This window comes from Sesamum indicum, unplaced genomic scaffold (assembly GCF_026168435.1).
Source record: "Sesamum indicum cultivar Baizhima isolate 11 unplaced genomic scaffold, ASM2616843v1 HiC_scaffold_112, whole genome shotgun sequence".
In the NCBI taxonomy this organism is placed as follows: Eukaryota; Viridiplantae; Streptophyta; class Magnoliopsida; order Lamiales; family Pedaliaceae; genus Sesamum; species Sesamum indicum.
This window is the reverse complement of record NW_028292355.1, coordinates 19,473-35,303: the sequence shown is the minus strand read 5'-3', so window position 1 is coordinate 35,303 and position 15,831 is coordinate 19,473. Positions and strand designations below refer to the sequence as shown.

At 44.2% G+C, this 15,831-nt stretch overlaps 1 pseudogene; it reads left to right on the top strand.

The window, feature by feature from the left end:
• The first annotated feature begins 7,788 nt into the window (after positions 1-7,788).
• On the top strand, positions 7,789-8,283 carry LOC148784227 ((R)-mandelonitrile lyase-like pseudogene; annotated as a pseudogene).
• Positions 8,284-15,831: the final 7,548 nt, after the last annotated feature.

Sequence of the window (15,831 nt, the reverse complement as noted above, 5' to 3'; positions counted from 1 at the left end):
CTCGCGCTTCGGTTAGGCTTGGCTCTCAGCTCCTTCGATTAGGCTCGGGGAAGGAGGGCTCAAGTCTTAGGTGCTTGATCTTGCAGGCGTAGTTGGTTTGTCTTTCTTTCTTTGGTCGATTTCTCTTCTTCGTTCCATCCCCCGTTTAGTACTTTAACTAAGGGGGGCGTGCTTGGTTGCCCTAAGTGGGGAATCCTCCCTTGACACTCATAGGTCGAGTTTCGGCTCTATTGACGGATTATTTTACTGGGGAAAAGACTACAATGCCACAAGCCATGTACAAGAGAGAAAAGAATGTCCATCTCACTACCAGTGCCGTCAAGATCGGGTACAAGCACCTCTGGAACAGCAAGTTCAACTTCTGGATGCTTAAACAACCACACCTTTTCCTGATCTACGACCACCCTCCATTCATCTGCGGTTAGCGAGAACACGGAAAAAAGACTCGTTATAGGTTTTTTCGGCCTATTTGTTATTCGGGCAGGTGTCCTCTATTTCGCCAGGAAATTAGTCTTCGGTACGGTATGGAATCAATATGCCGCTTATCACCATCTGAACTAATAAAAAGGCAGAATGCGCTCTTGCTGCAAGAATGGCTTGTTAGCAAGAAAATGCCTTCTTAGGAAGTGAATCAGAATACGCCTGGAAAGCTACCTCTTGTTGTTCTCGAAAGATGGAGAGAGGGTGGTCGTAGATCAGCTAAGGAAAGGAACTGAACTAATAGACGAGGAGGAATAGAATATGGACAAATTGCCGACATTCAAGCATACTATAGATGTTCCGGAACTGCTAAAGGAAGTGATAGTAGAAAGGATAACTAAGCGAAAGGCCTTCTTAGAAAGGCGGAGTGATCGTATCTGCAGTTCTTGTTGACGACTCCGATCCTATAGAAGAAGCTGGTATTGGACCGCTTCGCCCCTTGGCTTGGCTATAAGCCAAAACTCTGGGAACCGTAGGACTTAGCTTAGGGCAGCGAGTGAGCCTTGGGTCAACATGAATATAGTAGGGCAGAACCATGGGCGATTGCCGCTGTTAGAGTAACTGCTGTCTGTTGTCGGAAGGGCTACTAGAGAGGAAGACTCCTTTGGCTCTTATCGAAATGAATTTCAAAGGGCTCTGTAGGACGGGAGAAGGAGCAATAGACGGTTGGAATTGGTGTGCTAGCTGCTCTAGAAAAGGGGGAACTGACTTGTGAAGCTGTGAGGAAAGCCCTTGTTGGAGTTGGATATGGGTCACTCGCGTTATAAGAAGAAGGAAGGGGATAGTTATAGGACCTGGAACTGCGACTGGTAATTGGATTTTCTTTCCTAGGGGGCAGGAGCGGTAGTTGAAGGAATGTTGCTTTGGCTTGATTGCTTTCAGTCTAGCCTAGCTAGGCTGGGGAGTCTATTAGTCCGAGTTAGGCCGAGAAGTAATAGTTTGTAATTGAAGTCAGGGCGGAATGGAGAAATTTTCTTCCCCACGTAGCGAGAAGAAGCAAGGGAAGGAGAAGGTGAATGAATCCGGTCTTGGGAGTAAAGGCGTAAAGGCTCAACTAGAGATCTTCTTTCGGTTCTTCCTTTTTCTAACCTGAGAGACCCGCTACTAAGTTTTTTCCATTCGCTACTTTGCTGAAATTGGTGGAAATGGATTCTATCTATTTAGCGTGGTTCTTCTCTAAAGGAACCCTCGGGCGAAAAAAGGAATTATTCTTCTTCTATCTTTCTTTGTCCCCTCGGTTCCTGGGTGAGTAGAAAGGGGTCGATTAAAGGCCATTCTATCTACGAGTCTATCGGAGAGCCAGTCGGTACGTCGTTACGGATTCATAGCGAAGCCCTTTCTCATTTCAGCCATTGGTGATTGCCCATCTACATCAATAAGAATGAGGCATGACTTCTTTTCCAGTAGCTATGCCTGAACTGAACCTCGTACAAGACTTTCTTTCCGGCCTTACGCTTCCCAGTCTCGGGAAAAGAATAAGAATAGCTCTTTCGGTCAAAGTCGATAAGGATCAAAGTCCAATAGCTAGGGTGGGATTGTCCTCTGTTCTCAACTCGGGAAGGAAATAAGCATGGATTCACCTATTCCAGAAAAAAAAGGAATATGCACTTATTCGCTTTTAGGTTTAGCTTTCGAGAAAGGCAAGGCAATGAATATTGTTGCTCATTCCCGGAAGAAAAAGAAGAGGATCGATGTAATTGATAGAGTATAGCTTCCAGCTCGGCTAAGCAAGGACTCCATCCTAAGTAAAGCAGTCTGAAAGAAAGATGCCACTTTCACTATTTAGAATATGCATTTTCCTGGTACACCAAGCCTAAGCAGCTCAGCCGTTGAAGCGACTCTAAGCCAAAGAGACGTGGCGCTACCCCTACTGTCAGGGAGGGGGTCTTTGTCCTCGAGGGAAGGAAGCGTAAGCCAAGCCAGCTTAACTAATGACTGGTCATTGTTACCGAGTTCGTTCCAACGACTACGACCGAGCCTTTTTTCTTTTCATTCTTCAAGCGACAGAACCCAAAGGTCAAGCCTTTTACTAATATGTTCACCCCTGAATGAGATAGGAGCGTATGGCCCGGCTTTGAATGAGAAGGGGGGTGGGACCCGGAAGCAAGGAGAGTCTGTTGATCTTGAGCTTTTTTAGTTTAGATGAATCCGGAATGAGATTCTTTCACCAAGCCAAGTGGGATTCAAGTAAACAAGAAGGTAAGCTTCTCTATCCTAGCTTCTTCCATCGCTTTTTCGGACAGCAACTTTCTAGCTTCCTCCGCTCCACTAAGAGTATCGGTTACTCGAGAAAGACTGAATCTTATTCAAGTGAAGAAGACCGGGAACCCCTCTACGCGAATGTCTAGTCCTTCTTCCTCCCCTTTTCGATTTCAATACTGGATTACGAAGTCCACCTTTAGAAAAGAAAAGGCATTTTCTGACCTGACATCTCGTGAGTGATTAGCGGAGCATTGAGTTCCTTTTTTGAATCTGTAATGGTTTAAAGAACTTCTTCAACCCCCAGAAAAGAAAAAAAGGGGAGAGTTCGTTGCTTAGAATGAAACTTCGTCAACAGCAACTTTCACTTGTTAGGAGTAGGGGCTGAAAAGAGCTCTTTGTATAGGTTGGGTTTTCTGGGCTTTGATGTTTACCTTATTATTATGAAAAGGGGAAGGTTTGATAAAGGATCGATGTAATTGAGCTCGACTGATAAGGAGAGGTATGAAGTCACTCGACTGATAAGGAGAGGAGCTTTTGAGTTTTCTTGCTAGGTAGCCAGTCTTTACAACACTTGGAAAAAGCTTGACTTAGCTCACTAAGCGGATAACCCTTTATCAAAAGAAAAAGGGTTCTAATGTCAACTTTCTTAATGAAACTACCCACTTTAGTAAGATCGATTTATCCACGACAGCTTCATCCGATAGTCAGTATCACATCGACTGCCCAGAGCGCCCCCTCGGATATAGGAGCGCTCTTTTCATCCAACTAGAAATATCGTAAGAGAAGAAGTCAAGTTTTCTTCATTTTTTTCATTTGAATTTTTCTTATATATATATATATATAATTTATACATGTCAGACTTAGTTTTAACGTATTTGGTAGAGCTCCTTACTGGATTAGCAATTCCACTTTTCATGTTAATAATTGCCAGCTGGCGAGTCGCTAGGCTGCGCAATTTGACACAGGAGACCTATAAAGAGAAAGTAACGGAATCTATTTCAGACACCATAAAGGAACAAATAAGTGAACGGGTAATAAACCCCCTTTTTCATGCTAACAATATAGTGTTACCACCAGGGACTACTTCGTATGATATACTGGACACCCTAGTCCCTGGGGATGATATTGCTATATTAAATAGCATATATGTAGATCTTTCCCAATTCGGGGCTGACAGTACTACATACCAACTACTATTACAAATAATTAGAAATTTGGGAGGAGGGGGCTAAACTACATGTAAAGAGATTTGAGATTGCGTAAATAACTCAGTGCCTAACAAGAGTTTGTCTTGGAAGAAGAAAATGAAATACGAACAACCGCGCTGGTCGTAATAGATCGACTTTCATGCTGGAGCAAGAACTAGCATGAAAGTTCCATTTCAGGGAAGGACGACGTACTATGATACTTTCTGTTTTGTCGAGCCCTGCTTTGGTCTCTGGTTTGATGGTTGTACGTGCTAAAAATCCGGTACATTCCGTTTTGTTTCCCATCCCAGTCTTTCGCAATACTTCCGGTTTACTTCTTTTCTTAGGTCTCGACTTTTTCGCAATGATCTTCCCAGTAGTTCATATAGGAGCTATAGCCGTTTCATTCCTATTCGTTGTTATGATGTTCAATATTCAAATAGCGGAGATTCACGAAGAAGTATTGCGCTATTTACCAGTGAGTGGTATTATTGGACTGATCTTTTGGTGGGAAATGTTCTTCATTTTAGATAATGAAAGCATTCCATTACTACCAACCCAAAGAAATACGACCTCTCTGAGATATACGGTTTATGCCGAAAAGGTACGAAGTTGGACTAATTTGGAAACATTGGGCAATTTACTTTATACCTACTATTTCGTCTGGTTTTTGGTTCCTAGCCTTATTTTATTAGTAGCCATGATTGGGGCTATAGTACTAACTATGCATAGGACTACTAAGGTGAAAAGACAGGATGTATTCCGACGAAATGCTATTGATTCTAGGAGGACTATAATGAGGAGGACGACAGACCCACTCACGATCGACTAAAGAAAAGGAAAGTCGCTTGATATTGGTTCAAATCCAATTCGTGAGCACATGGGCAATTGTTGCACCGTGGACATGGGGCCTTATGGGCTTCCGCCTACCCTATAATATAAACTGGGTGGGTCTCTATGTAGGGTATGGTAGTGACAGGATGTTGTCTTCCGTCTAGCATCTAAATCTCACCTTTGCCCTCGCTAACTCCTATCATCAAGTACTATTAGAGAGGGCCCCTCTTCCTTAGGAGTCGCAATGTAAATTCCCTTGATCAACGGCCATATTTTTAGCACACTGGACTTACCGCGGCCTTATGCCTCCGAAAGGGTACTATTCTATAGTATAATAGTTCGCCAGCAAGGCATTTTCCGAAGCAGGCAGGGCTAGATCCTACTCCTCCTACTAGTAAAGCTACTACAGCTATGACTAAAAGAAAGATTATTCCCTTTATGACCGCTGATTTCAGCATGTTAGGCTAGCCCTCTTTCTTTAGAAAAAAGAATTTCATTACCTTTTATTTTCACGCTTTGACTATTTTGAGATAAGAATCACTCAAGGGGCCCATAACACTATAGTTTTCATTTACTAAAAAGACTGAAATTGATTCACTTCGCTAGCCAAGCCTTGACCGTTACAGGCAGAGTTATTGAACAAGCGATTGAAGGCCGATGTCCGGGAAGAAGTCTTTCAAGGACCCGGCTTCGTAGACAAGAAAGAATAGAATCAAGGGCACGCCGACCCGAGCTACTAGACCAGGGCCAGAGGAACTATTTCAAGCAAGGATGCTATGACCTCAGACTTGAGACCGATTGAAAGATATATGAATGAATGAATCCAATGTCATCTATACCGTCTTTTTGGGCTGTCATAATGTGACAGTTTCGACTTCCATCGGTCGACTTCTGTCGTCTCTGTCTATTCCGTTTAGGGAATGGGCTTATGTAGGATAAGGCCGACCCTTTTTGAATATCGGTAAGATGTCCTTAGTCAAGCTCTGGAAGTACTTCCACTCATATGAGTTCAGGTCTTTCTTCACGTCTTGAAGGTGCAAAATCAATGGTAGCTTATTCTGCTACAATGGGTTCCGCCTCTTTAGCCTTTTGTAATAGTTGCTTTCCTTAGTTCCGAGATCCAGCTTCAAAACTCTAGGAGACACTCATTCAGTTTACTGAAAAAAGAACTATCTGAAAGTGGATGTGAACGGGATTCATTCATCTTCTTGTATGAAGACTTTTGTATTGAGAGTTGGAAGATGATGAACTATCACCAGTCAAGACGAGGAAGATTACGAGGACGACGGGAACCATGATATTCTTCTTTCTACAATTACCTCAAGGACGGGTTCATACCAGAGTATGCCACTCGTGGTCAGAGGAAAGCCCGGAGGGCACTTGCCCGACGATTTGTGATCTTGGGAGGTGTCCCTTACAAAAGGTCCTTCAAGAGGTACTCGCCCTTCCTTCCAACATAGGAAGAAGGAGCGCACATTCTTTGAACAAGCTCATTCAAATGGGTGCGGAGGACACACGTCAACAGCAAAATGCTTGCCAAGAAAATCATGAGGCAAGGCCCCCCTAAACAAAGCAAGGGTGTCAAGAGATGTCAGAAATGTCCACTCTTTTGATGGAATTTTCTTTCAAAATACTACATCATGTAGAATAGCGGGTCCATCGTCTATCCCCAAGTTTGGAGAATGAAAAAAGCTTCGAAGGCATGATTGCTGCGATCAGGAGCTGCTTAACATCATTGAGAAGAGGCTCGATGTAATTGAGGTGGAGGATAAAGTAAAAAGTGAACCAACACTGGGATCTGATCATAGCCGCAGTGAAGTGTTGGGATGCAAAGGCGATGGTTTTTAGATTCGGCAAACATGAGATGTGTCCTACACTTGAAGAAGTACATCGAATTTTGGAGATATCCCGTAATGTCCTTTTTCTACCTAGAGAAGGACGACCTCGAGAGAGCAGACGACCAGTAGAAGTAGGTGCTCCATATCCTTCCTGCTGCGTAGGTATAAGGTAATTCACAGTGCTAGCAGATCAGGTATTCGGGGAATCCTCCATAGATAGACGGATAGAGGTTCTGGATTACTCATTTCAGGCTTCGACAGAAACTCTAACTTCTGAGACTGGGTGCCCTTGCTCCGGATAATAAGGGTTATCGATCGGCATCGAAGTATCCTTTCACTCTCATGCTTTCATAGGAAAAGATGATCTGGACTGGTCACCCGCGTGCTAAAGCATGGTCTATATGGTAAAAAAAAAGGTTTCCTCCTAGTGAATTCTTCATCTATGGATTTTCCCGCATTATTATATAAATAAACATGTATCGTCCAGGCTCTATGTAATTGAGCTCGACTGAAAGGTTTGAAGATGCTCGACTGACGGAAGTAGCTCAATTGATAACGAGGGGGGCTAGGCGGTGTAGTTTACTTTTCTATAGGTAGATAGGATCGATGTAATTGAGCTCGACTGATAAGGAGAGGAGCGAAAGAAACTCTACTTCCTGATCGATTTCCCGCTCTCTCTATCTCCAACTCAGTCAACTCTTAAGTGTAGGTAGCAAGGTAGCTCAACCGATAGGGTACTGAAGACACGTAGCGAGTAGAGAGGAGCGAAGTAACTCGTACGACAGGTATAGGGTCAATGAAATTGATAGAAGCAGGCAACCAAGCTCCAATATCGGGTATTGACAAAATACCCCTTTTTGGTAGGGACCTCGGGTCAGGAACGGGAGTGAGGGTAGGATATGGTATCCCGAGAAGGAAAGGTTTTTATTGTAAAGGGCGTAAAGCGAAAAGATCTTGAGTCAGCTGAATGTGCAATGGAAGGTCTTTCGGATAGGACATCGGGTACAGCATGAACAGCGAGCCAAAGCAGGGGTTCGTGTTATGCCTGCCTGCCTTGAGTCGAAGCTAATCAATATTCAACACCTAAAGAGAATTGATATATTGTTTTTGTTCCGTGTAGTATCTGATTGAACCTTCCCAACTAGTTCTATTCTTCGCATCGAAGAAAGATTGATATCAACCGTTACGGGACAGAAGCTTTATTTCTTTAAGAAAATTACGGTTGATCCGTCGGATTTTCGCCTTCAATGACCTATTGTAGGAGGTGGCCTTCCCAAGGCCAGAGGACTGGTGACAACAGTACCATAAATGCCGGTTTTTACAGCAGAGCAGACCAGGAATTCTATCAGAAATTGGGTGTCAATTGGGATCTGAGAGTTGTGAACAAGTCATACGAGTGGGTTGAGAAGGCAGTTGTCTTTAGGCCGGAGCTTAGGAACTGGCAATCATCGGTTAGGGATGGTTTGTTGGAGGCTGGTGTTGATCCCTATAACGGGTTTAGTTTGGTAGGCACTAAGATTGGTTGCTCTACTTTTGATGGTTCGGGGAGGAGGCATAGTGCAGCCGATCTGCTCAATTATGAAAATCCTGTGAATATTAAAGTGGCTGTCTATGCAAGTGTTGAAAGAATTCTTTTAGCCTCTTCTTCGCCTTATTCTGGATCGAAGCAATCGGCAATGAAGCAGCTTCCAATGTCATACCTTTTGCCTCCACTGCTCGCTCTGTTTTCATTCGGAACCTAGCTTCACCACTCTATCTCACTGCGGCTACCCTGATGGAGAAGATTACTGGGCCACTCTCTGCAGGTTCACTCCGGTTGGCATCTACGGATGTCAGGGTGAACCCAATTGTGCGCTTCAATTACTCGAACCGTCGAAGATTTTTCATTAGAAAACTAAAAAGAATGGTTCATATAGAAAGAATTTACACCGATGTATCCTATCTTCTTGCTTCCTGTCCCCCTTCACACTCCCCGGCATTCATCCAAGAAGGCTAATCCTGAGGAAGGCAAGTCGAACAACCAAATGATTTAGGAGTTCCGGAAATATCCGATTCATTCCCAAAGAAAGAGAAGGGCTTTCTTCAGAAAGGAGACAGGAATAGGACCGATGGGAGGGAACTGGCTTGCTACCCTTTGATTGACTTGCTTTCCTCCTGGCTTTCTTGCCTGGAATGACTTCCCGAAGGAAAGGACTTAGCGCTTGAAACTCCTAGCTCAACTAGCGCTTCGCGCCTTGGCAGGGTAGAAGGACTAATTCAGTCTATTGGGCCCTAGAGGAGCTATAGACTCTAGTTAGTCAGTTTCCCCGCTACTCCTTTGTCTTGGAGGAAGGGAAGATAATGACATTGAAAGAACAGCGTATTCTTGGCAAGATCCGATCTCCAATAGCCATAGAAGAATGTTAGGAAGGATATATCTTATCAATGTCTCTTTTTCACAATCGCCGATCGAAAGAGTGCAACCATGGCAAGCAAGACGCGAATAGAGTTGTCTTTCACAACAGGGGAGAATACTTCTAAGAAGTCCACACCCTCTCTCTGACTATAGCCCTTTGCAACCAAGCGTGCGAGGAAAGGGACGCCACCCTTCAAAGGCTACGCTCCTGAAAGCCTTTAAAACTACCCCAGTTCGAGTCAAGCCTATGTGACCAATGCACTTATGCTGCCTTCACTCAAAAGAAAGCACTTTCAAAGAAGCTCGGGACGAGAGGGTATCGGTATCAAAGAGAAAACCACTGTTTAGAAAGATAGCAGCCAGTTCAACTAAAGAGCTCATTATCTCTATCCCACTTCGAACTCCAAGTGTGTTGCGCAGTGGAATTTTCATTTCACCAGAAAGAGATTCGGATCAAGAGAGTAAAGTGACTTCGGGGCTTGGCTAGACTGCTTTCATTTCACAGGCTAAAAGGTAGAGGTGAACACCCGGAATCAAGTACGCGTACGCGTTCCAGCCTGAGGAAAGCTACACGCCTTCTATTCCAACGTCAGCCTTCTGGTTCATGAGCATAAAGCTGCTTTTCACATCCTCCAGCAGCTAACAGTCTCCTACGTCATTTCGTGAATTTCATCAATCCATACAAGAAATTCAAATAGTATTTTATTATATGGCCTAGAAAGCGGGTTTCGTGAGGGGATCCATCTCTTTTTGAATGTAGGGGGAAGCTATAAATACCTTTCCTTTTGTCTAGGCTGTTGTGAAGTTATTCCTTATGAACTGAGAAAGTGGGATGGGTCCGGCGGAACAAACATTGATGGTCGGATCCCTCTAGTTGCATTCCTTTGTTGAGAGTAGCATGTCTAGTATTCCTGGTTCAATTTAGACTTTCCCTATACTATCGTTTGCGAGACGTCACTCCTCCGGTCATCCTTAGGAAAACATAATTGCCATCTCCGATGCATACATCCATAAAAGCATGCCTCTCCCATCGGATTAGCTTGGCTACCCGGCTCTAGTAAGACTTCTAACTCGAATGCGTCCCCCCTTCGGAGATTTCTGTTGATCTTATGCTGTCTAAGCTTCGTTTTCTTTTCTTCCTGGCTTCCCACAATAAAAATCTTTGGATTGCACACTATCTAATTACATTAAGAAGAAAGTACACCATCCAAAGCAAAAAAGAGAGAAAAATCTAAGACTTTAAAACAAAGTCAGCGTCTTTCAGAACCTACAAATCCACCTATTTTTTGGTGGAAATCTATTAAATAATCAGTTTGGCTGGGGGGATGGTCGATCCATTAAGGATTTCCCGGTGCGATTCCCTTGGTAGCAGAAAAAGAAGGGGCTAAGTCATCTTGCTTATTTGGTGAATTGAGTTTAGAAGCTTGGTTGTCTGGAAGTTGAATCAGAAGCATCGAATGAAAGGTTCTTTCCAAGACCATCTGCTATTGAATCAGCTGCTGTTGCCGGGCAAGGTTCTATCTTTTCCTTGTAGTCCATGGGTTTGGAAGCTCATTCCTTGGATGGATCAGAACTGATGCAAAGGATAGTCTCTGTAAGAAGGACCAAAGCGCACAAGCAAGACTGAAATAACCTACTGATTCTTGCCAGTCATAACAACCAGAACGGGTTAGCCTTCGTTTGCCCCATTGGCAAAGTCATAAGTAGTGGTGAATTCCTGTCACTACTATAAGTGCTTTCCATAGTTCAATAGAGAAAAGAGAGAAGAGCAGGCCAATTGAATTTCCTTTACTTTCGGAGTAATTAGACTCATTGATTTCATTACACGATTTAAGAGAGTTAGACTAAGTCTCGATAAAATTTTTATATTTAGGAATTCAAGTAAGTAGTCAATAGTTCGCGCCCTAGGGTCTAATCTAAGCAAAGGAGTGCCCGATTGAGCTAAGTTCCAACGCTAGTAAAGGATAGACTTAGCCAAATAATGTCTTTCACGAGATTCAATGTTATGTGCTTGGTTGCGATCCTTCGATCCCATTTTTATGGAAGGCTACGAAGTAGATAAGCTGCCAACCTCCTGAATTGAGGCTTCTGTAGGTAGAGTTTCCTGCGTTCGACTTTGAGTTGGATTTTTCGTTTATAAAAGCTGTTACTAGTTCCGACTCCCCGGTTTAGGCCTGGTAATTGGTAGTTATAAGGTATCAGTGTCGCTACTAACTATAAGTAATTTCCTGCGAAGGGAAGCGGGAAAGACAAGGTTTAGAATCTTGGTCTCAGGTGCAGATGAATAGCTAAGGTCCAAATTCAACTACATCCGCTCTAGGCGGAGATGTTCGAAGTTCCTAAATGACTGGGTCTACTTAGGCAGAATCCCCTCACTACCTTTCGACTCGGGGTCTTCTAAGGTGCTATATGCATTGTTGCAGTCGATGCTATTTCTTTCAAAGATCCTATCTTCTCTTCTTACTCGGTAATACCTGGTTGTTCGAGGAAATCCTTGTCGCTACTCTAAGTGGTTTCCCGAGTGTTTTGATTTCCTAACCAAGGATAGGCGACTCCGGATCTGAGATTGTACTAGACTGAGCTGCCATAGTTCTTGAACTGGGGTATCTATTGGTTTATTGTTAAAGGATCTGCTTCCTTGTGCTCTTATTGCATTCTCCCAGAAAACAAGGGGGATTCTATTTTCTACGGGTTGGTTAGAACAAAAAAAGAAAAATACCAACACTAATGGGGGTGAACCCAACAGGAGCTCGAAACCGCCGATAAGGGTTTCACAACGAGTCCATCGAAACGAAGTCAATTTCATTATAGTAGTAACACTGATTGCCACTTATGCCTTCTTAGCCGTGTCGTGAAAGTCCTTTGCTCAAGTGAAGTGATCAAGGAAAAAGGGATCTTTTACCCTTACCGTTCCGAGGGTGAAGAGAAGAGTTCTTCTCACTCGTATTTGCTAGTGGTGAATGATATCTATATTTATGGTCGTTAGCCCCTACATTTTCATCGTTTGCTATAGAGTCTCATCCCCCTTTCTATCTTTCTTTGCGTAACCGCCCGGGCGTATGTAAATGCCCGGTAGTATGAGCGACTTCCTCTTAGAATGATCACTAGCATTACCTATTGAAGACTTTCTTATCCACAAAGGACTCTCTTTCACGACGACTCCCCCTAATACCTCTTTTCACTCGGCAGTCTGTCAGAGTTAGCGCTTCGGCTCTTATTTCTTTCTATTTTTTTTATATATGATATTACTCCGGATTGAAAGCCTTTATTTCTAAATGACTTTTCGCTCTTTTACTAGGATAATCCAAAAGAGAATTCCACCTTTGTAAAGTCTGTTGAAAGTGAAAATTACGCCTTTATTCTAGTTGCTATTGGATTTGAACCCTAGCTTAGCACCCCCTCTTGTTATTATTTATTAGGGATATACTACCCGTTTAATCTTGATTCTCCTTTACAGACCTGCAGACCTTACATACGCAATTCCTCGATTCATTAACGTGCAAGAGAATAGCCATTCTTTCGCACCTTCTGAACTGGGCACCTTTATGACATCAAGGCAACTCCAACTACCGGAAACAGCCGTTACATTAGCTCGAACATTCGAGTTAGAGATGAAAAGGACCGCCCTTTCGTAAGGAGATGGTGGCGGATAGAAGAGCAAGCTGAGTTCAGGCTGAGTTTAACCGACTATGGGCCTACTATCCAAATCGATCATCACTTTCTTAGCGATCAAAAGATGGAATTTCTTTGTCCAAGCCTTCCTGAGCGTCAAGCCACTCAAGTTAGAGGAACGGTTTTCCACTTTTAACCGTTGCACACGAAAGAGGATCGGGGGCCCCCATCTAGCAGGCTTAAGCCGCTTCCAGACTTTGGTGTCCACAACAGAACTGATATTCTGGGCCAATTTCTCCATACATAAAACAAAAAGGTAGGTAAAACCGGCCGAAACCCCTGCCTTACTTAGGCCACGCCCAAGAGTAAAAGCAGCAGTGCGCTCCCCATTCCAAAGGACGGAGAGGCTAGAAGCAGTCACACAGCTCATTAGGGGGGAAACCCACTTGTTAGAGAAGCCACGCTCCACTAGAACACTGTGAAGGAAGTCACACCGGACACGGTCATAGGCCTTTTCCAAATCGACTTTGATAGCCATACCCCCCTTTTTTCCTTTCATTCTCCTCATAGTGTGAAGTAGCTCTTGCACAATTCTAAGTGGTGCCCCTCCCTGGGATGAAGCTATTTTGGTTTGGAGAGAGAAGTTTCTCCAGCAGGGGTCTCAATCTACTCACAGCAACTTTAGCGATCACCTTGTATATGACATTGCATAGAGGGATCGGCCTACATTGGGCAAGTGTGGCAGGCTTCTCTTGTTTAGGAATAAGGGTGATAAGGATATTGTTCATGTTGTCAGGAATTCTTCCCTCTTCGAAGGTTTTCTTAACCACAGCCACCACAGCAGGTCTCCTATGACACCCCAAAATTTCTGGTAGAAAATCGGCTGTATGCCATCAGGCCCGGGGGCCTTGTAGGCTTTCATGCTGAAGCCTTCTTCACTTCAACTTCGACGATTGGACTATCAAGACAGGTAAGCTCTTCAGCATTAAGGGAAGGAGAGCCAAAGGTAGCTTCTTCCAGTTCCAATTTCTCCAGTTGGAGCTTATCCGGACATCACCTTCTTCCTTCCTCATCCCTAGAAGAGAAGGGGGCGGGTAGGGCAGATAAAGGGCAAGCGCATAAGTAGTCGGTTCTTCGTCTTCCTTTACGACATTCCTGTCATCGCTTCCTTCCTCTACTAGTTTAATTGTTTTACTTCAGGAAAAGCGGAACTACTTTTCCGGGGAAGAGACCCAACCTTACTACATGTGCAGGTTGAGTTCCAGTCCCACCAGCTTGATAGCTAACTATTTAGCCACCGAACTGAAATGAACTGCCAGATCGACCAAGTGAGAAAACACTTAGAAAGCGCTTCTGCTCCTGGGCATTGATTGGGGCCGCTAGCAAACACTTCTCCTCTCCCCCACCAAAAAAAAGGGATCCCATGCCTCCCCTCCAACACTTTATGGCCGCTTCCTATGGTATCGGAGGCGACTGAAGTACTACCTTCTTTTCTGTCGCATGATGCTAACGAAACCGAAACCCCGGACGGCACTCTGTCTTGTGTGCTCAGAGGAACTCCAACAACCAACTATACTTTCTCTTTCACACTCCATAGCTCTAGCTCTAAGACGAGGATTTGGTTATTAACTCGAAGAGGTGCCCGTGGACGGGCGAGCACTAAATGTCATCTTCTACAGGAGCCGGAAAGAACTGCTTGATGGAGCGCTCAAGGGATGCACCACCATCCTCAAATGAAGTTCTAAAAACCCCTTTCAGTAATGAAGGTAGTTTTGTAGGCTGGCTGGCGGGATAGAGGGAAATAGAAGTAAGGTTAAACGAGCGAAGACATCCCCTGAGGGGTATCAAAGAAAAATTCTTCCTTTCGATTACAACACAAATTACTAAAAAAGGCAATTCGCCAAGCAAGAAAGAAAATCCGCGGAAGAAAGAAATAAAGCAAGAAGAAAATGTTTTCGAGCCTTCGTGACACAACAAGGCCAGGAACTTAACACTCGCTAAAAGATAAAAGCGTCCTTGCTTCACGGAGTTTCACAGACTCAAACAAAAGGAACTCGCTCTACAGGACCGGCATAGGGGTTACGTGCTACGGATTACAGACTAGATGGAATAGGCTTGGATGCCCTCTCCTTCCTTTCATCTTTGGCATCTCTCTTCTCTTATGATACCTTACCACTTTAGGGACTACCGGAATAGAATAAGAGTTGACTGGTAGGAAGACTTCCAGGGCTTGGAATGATTACTTGAGCCGGTAAAGCAGTTACAATCGCACTTCTATTCAGTCCGCGAGTCAATCCTATCAGCCGATCAGCCTAATACTTAAGGACCAAGTTTCCTTTCTTCCTTCCTCAGGTCATGTGTAATAGCCGTAGGGCAGAATTCGTATCTGTCTGTCTGCAGTCCGTATGTAGGTATGCCCAGTGGTCCAGCCAGCGTAGGCTACTCTTTTTCTGTTAGTCCATCCAGTCGGTCAGTTGATAGTTTGATCGAGGGCATGAAGGCTAAGGTACCTTCCTAAACTGAGATTTCAATCTCAAAAGTGTTTTCACAGCCTTTTTGGCTTCAAGGATGTCCCGTCTAGTGGGAGAAGTGGTCCAAAGCGAGTTGGTATGGTCTAGGGCTTCCGATTCAAAGGCTATGAGAAGGCCTTCAAACTCTTTCATAATCGTTCGAAGAAGTGGCCGAAGCAGGACCGGCTGGAGAGTAAGTAGTACAAAAGTCTCTTGGTAGGTAGGGTCAAGTTGTTGAGGGGGAACCCCGCCTCTATAGTAAGTAAATAAAGCATAGAAAAAGTGCGCTCTATAGCTAGCTCCAATCGAACAGGTTGAGGAGAAGAGCCGCTAAAGCCCTTTTTCACTACGTAAGCCTCGGGCTAGTTTAAATAAAGCACTAGCCCTGAACCAGGGCGGAAGGAATAGCACGCAAAAGCCGGTTGGGTCGGAAGAGCAAGCTTCTTCTTTTCAGGCGGAAAGTCTTGTTGTCTTTCTTTCGGTATCCTTAGGTTAAGAATACGAATCCCATTTCCTTTCAAAGAAGCTCTACCCGACTTTCTTTGTTTTTAGTAATAGTAAGGAAACTCAGTTTCTTTCCGATTCTGTTAGTGATTAGTAATCCCGAATCGAGCCTGATGCCTAGTCGGGATTATTGCGTTGGATTGATCAGCGGAGTAGTAAACTCTTTTGACGGACGGAGTGCCTATTTCACATGGAAACGTGACCTGCTGTGCCGGTCGAGGCTCAAAACTGAGCGTTGTAGTCCACGGACTTTGACTCCGGGGAAGCTC